The sequence below is a fragment of the Rattus rattus genome, chromosome 13 (genome assembly GCF_011064425.1).
Source record: "Rattus rattus isolate New Zealand chromosome 13, Rrattus_CSIRO_v1, whole genome shotgun sequence".
Lineage (NCBI taxonomy): Eukaryota > Metazoa > Chordata > Mammalia > Rodentia > Muridae > Rattus > Rattus rattus.
The window spans coordinates 66,401,837-66,410,463 of NC_046166.1; positions in this window are offsets into that span (position 1 = coordinate 66,401,837).

The window sequence follows — 8,627 nt, forward strand, 5'->3', positions numbered from 1 at the left end:
ATTTTCAGATGTACATCATCAAAGGCAAATAAAAGCCACTTAGTTCTCATCTTCTCATTCTGAGAATGTTTAAATTAGAACATCAATCCTGTCTGCTTTTTAAACTGAATCTAAGTATTTTTTTGTGACTTTTGTCACTATGAATAAACTAGTACCATCTAGAAATGCCAGAAAAACACTTGCACTGCCATATGTTATCTAAAACTACATTTAATTTTGTTGTATTTTTCCTGTTGCATATTTTATGAGTATATTCTTCACTTAAGTATAGAAAGTTTGAGGCTTGGGGGCGGGTAAGAGTGACTCAGGGGTTAAAGCATTTGGGATGTGCGCATGAAGAAGACCTGACTTCAAATTCTAACACAAACAGAAAGCCAGACAGAGCACCTAGGTATGGCAGAATAGTAGATGAAGACGGGAGAATCTTCAGAGTTTACAGACAAAATAAGCTGCCATGCATAGCAGCAAAGACGAATTCCTGTGTCAGGGTAGAATATGAGGGCTGACCTTCAAGGGTGTTCTCTGATCTCTACACTAATGGGCTGCATATGCACCTGTATATGTTCATTCTCTCTCTCTCTCTCTCTCTTTTTCTCTCTCTCTCTCTCTCTCTCTCTCTCTCTCTCTCTCTCTCTCTCTCTCTCTCTCGGGGTGGAGAGAGAGAGTATGAGAGAGAGAGAGAGAGAGAGAGAGAGAGAGAGAGAGAGAGAGAGAGAGATAGGAGCACTCTGACATAAATTAAGAAATAGTTGGTGATAACAGACTTGTGACATCATGGAATGATCTAGGAAGCCACTGGGAACAAATCATTTGCTCTTTTAGTATTTTTATTAGAGAGCAAACTGGAATTGTCTGCATATCTGTATTATTCATGTTCTATATGAGGGAAGAGGCTGGTACTCTGATACTCTTCTGTGCAGGGCCAGGTGACTAGGGAAGAGTACACATAGGGAAAGCCGGTCTCTCCTGATGTCAGCTACTGAACTCGTAGGCCCAGGAACAAGAGAGCTAAGGGATCCTGTTTCTGATGACCACAACACAAGCAGAGCTTCCACCAGTGCTTCAGTACAACTGTGCATCAGTACACCTGTGCATCAGTACGCCTGTGCATCAGTACGCCTGTGCATCAGTACACCTGTGCATCAGTACACCTGTGCATCCCCACTTGGAATCCTTCTGTACCTTTGATTCTCTTATATTACTTGATTTTGAAGGGTGATATTATGTATTTGTGCCTTTTCCTCTCTATTATAGCCTGATGTTTAATAGCACCTGACATAAAAATAGGTGTTTAAAAATATTTGTTCTTTAATAAATGTTACTAATGAAAGAAGAAAATTGAAATTTAGACACAAGGATTTTAAACTACTGATATATAAGTAAATAATTTTGACATCTAATAAAGACATATTAAGATTCTTATTTATTTTATAGTTTTTCTATTCTATTGAGATAAAAGTTTATAATTTTCTGTAATATTCAGCTGGTCTTGACCTCATGGGTTCAGACGATGTTCCTGAGTCAGTCTCCTGAGAGGCTGGGACTGCGGTTGTGCACCACTGTGGTGTGCTCAGCTTAAAGTTTCAAAGTACTTTTAAAAGCTCTAAAGAGGTGTTCATTCCTCTTGTATAAAACTTGACAGTAAAGAACTCTCTCTGCCTAGATTTTAATGTGAAGAGTGAAATTTGGTGAACTGATCATAATATTTTTACTTTGAGCATTAGTAAAATGGGAAATAGGAGAAAATTAAGAGCTCTTTCATGCCTATGAGGAGGCTCATAGAAACCCTCTTCTGCTCAGGGGCTAGGCTTGAGTGTTAATAAAAGAGCATCAAGACTTGGAAGTTCCACAGCTGGGTCTTGGGTGAAAGTCTACAAAGAATTCTATAGGGTCAGAGATTCCAGGTCCATTGATGGGTGTCTTAAAAAACAGAAATTTTAATCCTGCAGCATGGCTGCTCTGGTGAGGGATTACATTTGAAAACCTTCTAGGTCTCTACGGTCCAGCCAAAACACAGACATGCCCTGTATTACAGAATGACCAGGCTGGAATACAGACACTCCCTTAGTACACACTTTTAATCCCAAACAATGAAAGTAAGGTTAGTTGGTAGAAGGAAGCAGCCATGTTTAAAAGTGTCATCTAATTGGTGGAGGACAGTTCAGTGAGGGCAGTTCAGTTGACTTCAGACACTGCAGTGGATTGGTGTGCAGTGCAATGCAGTCAGTGAAATTCAGTTGAATGCAGTTGCATTCAGTTGAGTTTAGTGCAGCCAGTACAGTTCAGTTCAGTATAATTCATAGGGAGTTTTCCAAGCAGAGCCATTCAGTGAGAAGCCAAGAAAAGCCAATTCGAATCAGTCAGTTTGGAGCTGAGTTCTGAGCCAGAACTGAGTTGAAGCAGCCAGCCCAAGTTCCAGAAGAACTGGAATGGTTGAGCTTCTACAGTGGCAAGCCTCCAAGATGACAATTCCATCAGGCAAATAAAGAATATATTTATAAAACACAGCTGGTGAGTTCAAAGATAAATGATCATGGCCAAGAAAGGCTTGAGTGGAGGAAGATCTCTACCTCTACCTGCACCAAGTAACAAGAACACAGGGCTGAGTTTCAAAGTAATGTTTTCCTGAACAAAAGGAGGCCTTGACATTTACTTAGGCCTTCTGTTAATGTTTGCTTAGGACAACAAATTCGGTGGCGTCTGACACATTCCTGAGCATGTTTAGTTCAGGGTCTCATGTCAAGTAGTCACTTCTTAACACACAGCTCAAAATCATGGAAAACACATACATGTTAGAAAGATTAAAATATCAACAGGGGTGCAAACAGTTTCAGTGACAAAGGTAAAAGCAGGATCTCCATGACACTTATTTGTGTCATGAATTTCATATGATAAAGAAAAGGAAAGGGAACATTAAAAGTGCATTAATAACTGAGTTTATCCTTAAGGATTTTTACATTGCATGGCAGTTAGCAGATTCTGTTCAGAGAGAACCATGCCTCTGTTTGGGAGCATAAGACGACATCAGACAAAGTCATACAAAAGATATCACTGTGGGGTTGACAGTGGGGTTCACATTCAGAGAAATCTCATTTCTTTGGAAATCATGAAGCAGATTGTGAAAACTCTATAGCTGTCAATGCAGATGCAGGGGGTGGTCAAATACTGGGACTAAATGATGGCAAAGTGAATGTAACGTAGTAGTCCTACATCTGCCTGTGTTAGTCCACCCTATAAGGAGTAGAAGATGGCGACAGCACCGAGCTCCACCCATGCCTCTAGTTGCTAATCTTTTTCATGTTCTGTAATGGATTTGAAAAAGCGTTTAGCAAATTACTGAATTAAAGTTATTCATTGTTCTACACATCGGTGCATCAGCTCCTGATACAAAGAGAGAAAATGGCTGAAAAGTCATTAGAACAAAACAATTTCAGCTATGCTATATACAGAGGACACCAAATCTATGCAAGATGGGGACTTGGTTAAAGTCTCATGGACAATTAGTTATTAAGAAAAGACAAGGGTGGATGGCCCTAGCATCTGATTCCTCAGTTCTTGATTTATTAGTTCTCCTCCTCCTAAAGCAAGCTGGAGTCTCCTGGCTACCTGCTGTACCGAGTGAGCACTGATACCTCTGACATAAGAACATGCCTACAGGCTTCACTCCAGAGCTAACTGATCAATACTATATTTCTACTACATAAAACCGTTGTTGACATTAGCACAGTGTATGTAAATAGCCCATTTGAAAAATCTAGCAGTCACGCATATGTCACTTAATTGGATAAGTACTAACAGCATAAAATACAATAAATTTAGAAAGTCATGGGATGCCATACAATATTTACTTAGCATTCAGAGAGAGCTTCTTATCTTTCCTCACCACTTACTCAAATTTACAGCGTGTTTATGAAATGAGAAGATATTTATGTGTTTTTAATTTTATTAGAATTCTCCTATAAATGATTTATTCTAGCATTGTAGAAGAATCAAATGCCTTTGAAATATGTGTTGGGCTCTGCATTGCATACTTCGTTATAACTGGGTCTAAGTTTTATGGAACTTGTCAGACATACTTTTGATTCTATTTATTCCAGCATAAATCAATTCACAGAATAAAACCAAATACTCTGTATTCATATTACATATTTTGGCTCCCAAAATCATTACACTATGTAATTAGGCAGGAGTTGGTAGTGGTTAGGAAACATGTTTGCTAGGAAGGGTGCCCTCAGAAGGTTCAGGCATTGAAGGCTTCATCCTCAGCTGATGGTCTCACCAAGAGGTGACTGGATCCTGAGGATGTAGTCATTGATAAGTCTCAGTGACCTACTAGAGAATGGCCCACCTGAGGGAAGCCAGTCACTGGAGCTGTGCTTTTGAAGGGTAACTCTTGCCTGACATCTGGCCCTTCTGTGCTTGCTTGCTTACTACCTGATCACAATGAGGTGACTTTCCCTCCAGGTCCTTGTGCTGCTAGACAGTTCAGTGTCATGTCAGGCTGCCTGCAATGAGGTTAGCTGAAGCTCTGAAACCATGTGCACACTAGACTTTGCCTCTAGGTTGTTTGCCTCAGTTATTTGGTCACATCGATGACTTGCTCACTTCATACAGCCCATCACTGCAACTGCCCAGTGCTTACTTGTTTCTTTGCTTTTTGACTGTAAATATTTTCAGATTGTGAAGAATATGCAATTAGAATTTTTTTTGCAAAGAATGCCTTCTTTTATAAAATTTGCTCTTTTATACATAAATATGTATATCCCACAGTTTTAAATATATTGTAAGTATAACGTAAGAAAATCTGAATTTAAGTAAGTTTCTAGACTCCATTAAGCAGTTTCCTGTGAGTGAATGAATGAATGAATGAATGAATGTATGGGTGGATTTGAGGCCCTTAGGGAATGGGTAGTACATGTTGCAGATGAAGGTCACAGCTATGTTTGTCCATTTAAAACTTAGAAGACAACCACCATGGAGATGAAGTCTTTAATTCCCTGGATCACCATGTTTAAAACATGTTGTTTTGCTATTGTAAGACTTCGCCAAAAACGACAACCTAGGTTACTAACAACCAGATACCGATTGAGAGCTAGTATCAACTTTTTGCCACTCACATGGGACATTTTCCAATAATCAATACCAAAAGGAGTTCCCTGGTCCTCTGATAGAGGTTGTTTTTGTTTTGTTTGTTTGTTTTCGGTGACTCTAAAAGCTGAATGAATGGATGTCTAGTCATAGAAGACTGGAGGAATTGAAAAATCTGAGTATTTATGCTGGTGTGTATGTCCTTAAGAGTTCTTCATAGGATGCTAAGAATAGGTATCTTTTTTTTTTTAATTAAGAAGAAAGGAAGAAGATGAGAACCAGTCTATCTTGGTGAACCAAGGAGTTTATTGAGGTTGCTTATGTGCATGAACGTGGGTGATAGGTTACCTATAAAGCCATGAGTGAGTGAGTCTTGAGCAGCTGCATTACTGAAATGTCCAACATAGCATGAGTAATGACTCAGCAAAATTCCATCTCGAACTACCTTGCCATCAGCTTTTCTAGATTCTCTGTGCCCTGGCATTTTACAGCATAAGCAACCTCAGGCTTCCTCCCACTAGCTGGACGTTGTGTCTAAGAGAAAAGAGCTACACGTCCAGGAGATGTGTGGCCATTTATTTTTTAACTTTCCCAAACACTACTACTTAGTACATGAGGAAGAGGAAGTTTGCAGAGTCACACCTTAAGTTGAATTTTTGATTTATCTAACTTTAAAGTATCTTTGAGAGCAAGGTGTTTCTCTTCAGTGCCTTGGAATCTGGTCAGTAGATTCAGGTGAGTTTGTTGTTGGGGACTTCTTCAGAGCTTCAGATAGCAGAGGCCCAAACTGTGTTCTTGTTTCCCAGGTTCTATGAAAGAAACATGAAAGCAGCTGATGAGTGAGAAAGAGTCTTGTTATTAAACGTTGAGAGAAAGAGATTCCCACTAGCAGTACACATGTGACAGAGAAGCAAGGTAACAGAGCCCCTGCCCAACATGAAGTTTCCAGTGCTGGGCTGCTCCTGTCTGGCTTTCACTTGAGATTTTTAAAAGGACCTTGTTAAAAGGACTTTCAGGGAAGAGGAGCAGCAGTGAGCTGTCAGTCATCATGCTGTTTGTCATCTGCCTCTGTGGCTCTTCTAGGAATCAGAATGTCTTCAATTGCAATGGTCAAGTGACCATCAGCAAATAGAACCCTTCAGGGTTGAGCTACCCTGGCTGCCTGATGGTATCTGAACAACTTTGGGTTTCTGTTGTAGTGGCGAAACACAGACCAAGAAGAACTAGAAGGAGGAAAACACTTGTTGCAACTATTGCTTCCAGGTCATAGGTCAGGGGAATCAGGGCAAGAAGTCAAACAGGAGTGATGTAGAAACCGTGGGGAATACTACTTACTCAGTTTCTCCCTGTAGCTTGCTCAGCCAGCTTTCTTCATCCAGCCTAGGTCCAGTTGCCTAAGGACTGTGTCACCCACAGTGGGCTGGACCCTCCCACATCAATCATCCATAAAATCAACTGAGGCAATCACTTGAAAACATGACCAGCCTCAAATCTGTTTAGAAAGTGGTTCAATTGAGGCTTCCTATTGTCAAGTAACTTTATTTGTGTCAGGTTGATGACAAAACCAACTTAGGCAAAGTTAAACTTCTGGTCCCGGGGTTGGGGATTTAGCTCAGTGGTAGAGCTCTTGCCTAGCAAGCGCAAGGCCCTGGGTTCGGTCCCCAGCTCCTAAAAAAAGAAAAAAAAAAAACCTTCTGGTCCCAAGCACAATCAGGTAAATGGAGGAATAATAGGATATAAGCATGGTGACTGTGGGAAGTAACATAGCATTTGGTCCCAAGGGAAGGAGGAAAATTGGGTCAGTGGATTCTCAGTGCTCCAAATGATACTGGTCTTGACTTCCTTAAGGCAGTCTGCCTCCTTGTCACAGACTCTAGTCCATGAAAGCTAATGGGGTGCTTCTGGAACCAAACACTAAAAGGCTACATGAGATCTGTATGTTTTGAAGTCCTAAAGTTTTGTTAAATACCAGTTACCAAAGTTACAAAGAAACCCTGTAAAGCCAAAGAAATGGTGAAAATAGAATCAATTGCTTTGATGAAAATAACATCAAAATAATCACAAGGATGATTTCATACTTATAAGAAAGAAGCAAAACCCCTGGGCCTCTGAGAATGAGCTCCCTATAATGTGGTGAGTGCTAGTATCAGGAGCAGTCTTGTAATGCACACAATGAACATTGCATCATTTTATTTATAAAGTTCTCAATAGGAACCAGTTACACAATACCTATGGAGACAGTAATAGACAATCGACCACAAGGGGTCCAGTCCTTTGACTTTTAATGATGACATCAAATACAAGTCATCTTTGGTTTGGTTCTTCTATCCTTCCTGAGTCTCTACTTTGTCTCTCTCTCTCTCTCTCTCTCTCTCTCTCTCTCTCTCTGACTGTTTCTGTCTCTGTCTCTTTTGTCTCTGCTTTTCTTTGACATTATCTCTCTGTCTCTCCATTTTATGAAAGCTACATCCTATTTATTAGATTTTTATGTATAGGCTGTGTGACTATTAAAGTTTTATTTAAATTTTCAAATTTCCTGCAATTGATGGATGTATAAAGAGGTGGTTGGACCTAGGTTATACAAATAATTCATGCTTGTCAACAAAAGCCCAGCTACAGGTGATCACCAAGATATCTCTGAGATACAATGAGATGTGGAACACACAAAGTTGTTGAAGAAAACTGAAAATAGAGGCATGTATTACTGTCATAATTTTGTCCTTTCCTCTTCTCTTCTGTCCCTCCATCTGTCAATCCCCCCGGTAACTGGACTTTCACTTTGTGGGTTCTTTTATCTTTAACTCTTCTCCACCTATTTTATACCATTTAAGCCCCTAACACTGGAAAGGAGGAAAAAAAAGATAGAGGAGAAAGAGGGAGGTGCTGGTTAGACTACTTCCTACTGATTAGGGACATTAAACTCCTTAGGCCATGTTTAATCTTCTCCTTCAGGATATCTAATTTATTCCTGTTGTTTCTTCTTTGCACACAACTACTTAACAACGTCTGACAGCAACTAACCAACAACCCGCCACCAGCACCTCCCATACCCTTGTGTTTATATACCCTTTAAAAGGTCCCCAGGATTCTAAGTTGCAAAAACTATCTGCCGCTGGCAAAATCATACCTCTGCTAGAGCATGAGATAAATCACAGTCAGCTGCTGTGGACATCTGGAGCAGCCCCATATCCCACACCTGGGATTAAAACAAAAACCATTATCCTAACATTTCTATATTTTTTCAAAGAAACCAGAATTCTCATTGTAACCTGCCTTCTTTCCTCCCCCTCTCCCAGTTTTCTATGGGTAAAGTAACTGGGATTAGTGTAATATATATATATATATATATATATATATATATATATATATATATATATATATATATGTGTGTGTGTGTGTGTGTGTGTGTGTGTGTGTGTGTGTGTGTGTGTGTGTGTGTGTGTGTGTGTGTGTGTGAAGAGACTGGCGTTTACATGATGTTCATTTGACAGTGATATTCCATGAAATGTTTGAATACCATTACACTCACACACACATGG